Below are 6,000 nucleotides of genomic sequence, written 5' to 3'. Positions count from 1 at the left end.
GGTGTGAATTACCCCGGCCAATCTGTTCTTTTAAATACAGCTTTTAGCAAGTTTTGAAAGGAGAAGAGCAGAACTTGCTATGCCAATAATATCGAGTCTTCTGTGGCGAAGTGGTTTTTGCATAGAAAACAAAGCGGTCAGTTGAAGAGGAATAATATCAGTACTTTGTTTAAAACTGTGTGTAAAAAGCTGTCTCTTTATCATTAACAATAAGTTGTAAAACGTGAATGGGGAGTGACAGTCTTCAAGTTTGTGAGAAGATCGCGCCCTGGTGGAATAAAGGCACGAACAGCTTACAGCACCTAGAATTACCAGGAAGTATTTAGAGTAAAACGGTTTCTAAAAGCTGCCTTTATGAATGAGAGAAAAAAAATATATATATATATAAAATAGTAAAATGGAAGGGGAGTGATAGATTTAAATTAATCGTGAAGTGGAGCGCCCCCCGTTTAAAGTAAAAGTGAGAAAAGCTTACAGCACCTGGTATTCCCAGGCGGTCTCCCATCCAAGTACTAACCAGACCCTACCCTGCTTAGCTTCCGAGATCAGACGAGATCAGGCGTGTTCAGGGTGGTATGGCCGTAAGCGAGATATGCTACCAAAAACAGCCCTTTTGCATTACACGCCTCTATACATGCCAGTTAGTCCCATTGGATCCTACTCCTGGTTTTTTTTTTTTTTTATCTGACTCACACTGCAGCCCCACCATCCAATCGGCAGCGCCGGACCCACACCAAACATTCACCAAACTACTCAGCCGGCAGCCTACCACAATTATTCCATTCTTTCCGCATCCGCACACTTCCTTCTTTTTAACTCCTTTTCACTACCGCACAGGTTAATCGCCGCACGTCCTCCGTCGGCAAACATTACTCCTTTGCCTACTGCATGCAGGCTTCTCTTAACGACCCTCTGTTATCAACTCCGCTAACAGCCACAAAATCTCCGCCGCACGAAGCCCACTGGTAGCTGCTGAATCACATGCTTCCCCAAAACGTCGCGCTGTCAGAACACTGGGAGCTACACACACCAACAAGTCCATACTGCAGGCTGCAGCCAGAACAATTTTCTACATTCAAACATCGACGGCCTCTTCTCTCTAAAAATTCACCAGACCGCTTCTACCACCAGCAAAGAAGTTTCCATCCCTAATTCCTCTGTGATTCCCACTAACCTAAACATTAAGCTGGCATTGAAGGGTGTGAATTACCCCGGCCAATCTGTTCTTTTAAATACAGCTTTTAGCAAGTTTTGAAAGGAGAAGAGCAGAACTTGCTATGCCAATAATATCGAGTCTTCTGTGGCGAAGTGGTTTTTGCATAGAAAACAAAGCGGTCAGTTGAAGAGGAATAATATCAGTACTTTGTTTAAAACTTTGTGTAAAAAGCTGTCTCTTTATCATTAACAATAAGTTGTAAAACGTGAATGGGGAGTGACAGTCTTCAAGTTTGTGAGAAGATCGCGCCCTGGTGGAATAAAGGCACGAACAGCTTACAGCACCTTGAATTACCAGGAAGTATTTAGAGTAAAACGGTGTGTAAAAGCTACCTTTATGAATGAGAGAAAAATATATATATATATAAAATAGTAAAATGGAAGGGGAGTGATAGATTTAAATTAATCGTGAAGTGGAGCGCCCCCTGTATAAAGAAAAAGTGAGAAAAGCTTACAGCACCTGGTATTCCCAGGAGGTCTCCCATCCAAGTACTAACCAGACCCTACCCTGCTTGGCTTCCGAGATCGGATGAGATCGGGCGTGTTCAGGGTGGTATGGCCATAAGCGAGAGACGCTACCAAAAACAGCCCTTTTGCATTACACGCGTCTATACATGCCAGTTAGTCCCATTGGATCCTACTCCTGGTTTTTTTTTTTTTTTTTATCTGACTCACACTGCAGCACCACCATCCAATCGGCAGCGCCGGACCCACACCAAACATTCACCAAACTACTCAGCCGGCAGCCTACCTCAATTATTCCATTCTTTCCGCATCCGCACACTTCCTTCTCTTTAACTCCTTTTCACTACCGCACAGGTTAATCGCCGCACGTCCCCCGCTGGCAAACATTACTCCTTTGCCTACTGCATGCAGGCTTCTCTTAACGACCCTCTGTTATCAACTCCGCTAACAGCCACAAAATCTCCGCCGCACGAAGCCCACTGGTAGCTGCTGAATCACATGCTTCCCCAAAACGTCGCGCTGTCAGAACACTGGGAGCTACACACACCAACAAGTCCATACTGCAGGCTGCAGCCAGAACAATTTTCTACATTCAAACACCGACAGCCTCTTCTCTCTAAAAATTCACCAGACCGCTTCTACCACCAGCAAAGAAGTTTCCATCCCTAATTCCTCTGTGATTCCCACTAACCTAAACATTAAGCTGGCATAGAAGGGTGTGAATTACCCCGGCCAATCTGTTCTTTTAAATACAGCTTTTAGCAAGTTTTGAAAGGAGAAGAGCAGAACTTGCTATGCCAATAATATCGAGTCTTCTGTGGCGAAGTGGTTTTTGCATAGAAAACAAAGCGGTCAGTTGAAGAGGAATAATATCAGTACTTTGTTTAAAACTGTGTGTAAAAAGCTGTCTCTTTATCATTAACAATAAGTTGTAAAACGTGAATGGGGAGTGACAGTCTTCAAGTTTGTGAGAAGATCGCGCCCTGGTGGAATAAAGGCACGAACAGCTTACAGCACCTAGAATTACCAGGAAGTATTTAGAGTAAAACGGTGTGTAAAAGCTGCCTTTATGAATGAGAGAAAAAAATATATATATATAAAATAGTAAAATGGAAGGGGAGTGATAGATTTAAATTAATCGTGAAGTGGAGCGCCCCCTGTATAAAGTAAAAGTGAGAAAAGCTTACAGCACCTGGTATTCCCAGGAGGTCTCCCATCCAAGTGCTAACCAGACCCTACCCTGCTTGGCTTCCGAGATCGGATGAGATCGGGCGTGTTCAGGGTGGTATGGCCATAAGCGAGAGACGCGACCAAAAACAGCCCTTTTGCATTACACGCGTCTATACATGCCAGTTAGTCCCATTGGATCCTACTCCTGGTTTTTTTTTTATTTTTAATCTGACTCACACTGCAGCACCACCATCCAATCGGCAGCGCCGCAACCACACCAAACATTCACCAAACTACTCAGCCGGCAGCCTACCACAATTATTCCATTCTTTCCGCATCCGCACACTTCCTTCTTTTTAACTCCTTTTCACTACCGCACAGGTTAATCGCCGCACGTCCCCCGCCGGCAAACATTACTCCTTTGCCTACTGCATGCAGGCTTCTCTTAACGACCCTCTGTTATCAACTCCGCTAACAGCCACAAAATCTCCGCCGCACGAAGCCCACTGGTAGCTGCTGAATCACATGCTTCCCCAAAACGTCGCGCTGTCAGAACACTGGGAGCTACACACACCAACAAGTCCATACTGCAGGCTGCAGCCAGAACAATTTTCTACATTCAAACATCGACGGCCTCTTCTCTCTAAAAATTCACCAGACCGCTTCTACCACCAGCAAAGAAGTTTCCATCCCTAATTCCTCTGTGATTCCCACTAACCTAAACATTAAGCTGGCATTGAAGGGTGTGAATTACCCCGCCCAACATGCTCTTTTAAATACAGCTTTTAGCAAGTTTTGAAAGGAGGAGAAGAGCAGACCTTGCTATGCCAACAATATCGAGTCTTCTGTGGCGAAGTGGTTTTTGCATAGAAAACAAAGCGGTGAGTTGAAGAGGAATTATATCAGTACTTTGTTTAAAACTGTGTGAAAAAAGCTGTCTCTTTATCATTAACAATAAGTTGTAAAATGTGAATGGGGAGTGACAGTCTTCAAGTTTGTGAGAAGATCGCGCCCTGGTGGAATAAAGGCACGAACAGCTTACAGCACCTAGAATTACCAGGCAGTATTTAGAGTAAAACGGTGTGTAAAGGCTGCCTTTATGAATGAGAGAAAAAAAATATATATATAAAATAGTAAAATGGAAGGGGAGTGATAGATTTAAATTAATCGTGAAGTGGAGTGCCCCCTGTATAAAGTAAAAGTGAGAAAAGCTTACAGCACGTGGTATTCCCAGGCAGTCTCCCATCCAAGTACTAACCAGACCCTACCCCGCTTAGCTTCCAAGATCAGACGAGATCGGGCGTGTTCAGGGTGGTATGGCCATAAGCGAGAACCGCGAACAAAAACAGCCCTTTTGCATTACACGCCTCTATACATGCCAGTTAGTCCCATTGGATCCTACTCCCGTTTTTTTTTTTTTTTTATCTGACTCACACTGCAGCACCACCATCCAATCGGCAGCGCCGCACCCACACCAAACATTCACCAAACTACTCAGCCGGCAGCCTACCACAATTATTCCATTCTTTCCGCATCCGCACACTTCCTTCTCTTTAAGTCCTTTTCACTACCGAACAGGTTAATCGCCGCACGTCCCCCCCCGGCAAACATTACTCATTTGCCTACCGCATGCAGGCTTCTCTTAAAGACCCTCTGTTATCAACTCCGCTAACAGCCACAAAATCTCCGCCGCACGAAGCCCACTGGTTGCTGTTGAATCACATGCTTCCCCAAAATGTCACGCTGTCAGAACACTGGGAGCTACACACGCCAACAAGTCCATACCGCAGGCTGCAGCCAGAACAATTTTCTACATTCAAACATCGACGGCGTCTTCTCTCTAAAAATTCACCAGACCGCTTCTACCACCAGCAAAGAAGTTTCCATCCCTAATTCCTCTGTGATTCCCACTAACCTAAACATTAAGCTGGCATTGAAGGGTGTGAATTACCCCGGCCAATCTGTTCTTTTAAATACAGCTTTTAGCAAGTTTTGAAAGGAGAAGAGCAGAACTTGCTATGCCAATAATATCGAGTCTTCTGTGGCGAAGTGGTTTTTGCATAGAAAACAAAGCGGTCAGTTGAAGAGGAATAATATCAGTACTTTGTTTAAAACTGTGTGTAAAAAGCTGTCTCTTTATCATTAACAATAAGTTGTAAAACGTGAATGTGGAGTGACAGTCTTCAAGTTTGTCAGAAGATCGCGCCCTGGTGGAATAAAGGCACGAACAGCTTACAGCACCTAGAAATACCAGGCAGTATTTAGAGTAAAACGTGTGTAAAAGCTGCCTTTATGAATGAGAGAAAAAAGAAATATATAAAATAGTAAAATGGAAGGGGAGTGATAGATTAAAATTAATCGTGAGGTGGAGTGCCCCCTGTATAAAGTAAAAGTGAGAAAAGCTTACAGCACGTGGTATTCCCAGGCAGTCTCCCATCCAAGTACTAACCAGACCCTACCCCCCTTAGATTCCGAGATCAGACGAGATCGGGCGTGTTCAGGGTGGTATGGCCATAAGCGAGAACCGCGAACAAAAACAGCCCTTTTGCATTACACGCCTCTATACATGCCAGTTAGTCCCATTGGATCCTACTCCCGTTTTTTTTTTTTTTTTATCTGACTCACACTGCAGCACCACCATCCAATCGGCAGCGCCGCACCCACACCAAACATTCACCAAACTACTCAGCCGGCAGCCTACCACAATTATTCCATTCTTTCCGCATCCGCACACTTCCTTCTCTTTAAGTCCTTTTCACTACCGAACAGGTTAATCGCCGCACGTCCCCCGCCGGCAAACATTACTCATTTGCCTACCGCAAGCAGGCTTCTCTTAAAGACCCTCTGTTATCAACTCCGCTAACAGCCACAAAATCTCCGCCGCACGAAGCCCACTGGTTGCTGTTGAATCACATGCTTCCCCAAAATGTCACGCTGTCAGAACACTGGGAGCTACACACGCCAACAAGTCCATACCGCAGGCTGCAGCCAGAACAATTTTCTACATTCAAACATCGACGGCGTCTTCTCTCTAAAAATTCACCAGACCGCTTCTACCACCAGCAAAGAAGTTTCCATCCCTAATTCCTCTGTGATTCCCACTAACCTAAACATTAAGCTGGCATTGAAGGGTGTGAATTACCCCGGCCA

General features: G+C 44.8%; 4 non-coding genes and 1 pseudogene across 4 annotated transcripts; all 5 read right to left on the bottom strand.

Moving 5' to 3' along the window:
- Positions 1–468: 468 nt before the first annotated feature.
- LOC125733335 (5S ribosomal RNA) lies at positions 469–587 on the bottom strand. The gene has a single exon (XR_007392682.1). It is a non-coding gene; the product is annotated as a 5S ribosomal RNA (ribosomal RNA).
- Positions 588–1,663: 1,076 nt separating this feature from the next.
- LOC125732665 (5S ribosomal RNA) lies at positions 1,664–1,782 on the bottom strand. Its single transcript, XR_007392038.1, has one exon. It is a non-coding gene; the product is annotated as a 5S ribosomal RNA (ribosomal RNA).
- A 1,078-nt stretch (positions 1,783–2,860) lies between these two features.
- On the bottom strand, positions 2,861–2,979 carry LOC125735362 (5S ribosomal RNA). Its single transcript, XR_007394658.1, has one exon. It is a non-coding gene; the product is annotated as a 5S ribosomal RNA (ribosomal RNA).
- A 1,080-nt stretch (positions 2,980–4,059) lies between these two features.
- LOC125730976 (5S ribosomal RNA) lies at positions 4,060–4,178 on the bottom strand. The gene has a single exon (XR_007391269.1). It is a non-coding gene; the product is annotated as a 5S ribosomal RNA (ribosomal RNA).
- A 1,072-nt stretch (positions 4,179–5,250) lies between these two features.
- LOC125731837 (5S ribosomal RNA) lies at positions 5,251–5,369 on the bottom strand (annotated as a pseudogene).
- Between the last annotated feature and the right edge of the window lie 631 nt (positions 5,370–6,000).

The sequence above is a fragment of the Brienomyrus brachyistius genome, chromosome 2, assembly GCF_023856365.1.
Source record: "Brienomyrus brachyistius isolate T26 chromosome 2, BBRACH_0.4, whole genome shotgun sequence".
Taxonomy (NCBI): Eukaryota; Metazoa; Chordata; class Actinopteri; order Osteoglossiformes; family Mormyridae; genus Brienomyrus; species Brienomyrus brachyistius.
Note: the sequence above shows the minus strand (reverse complement) of the source record. Positions and strands in the feature narration are given on the sequence as shown.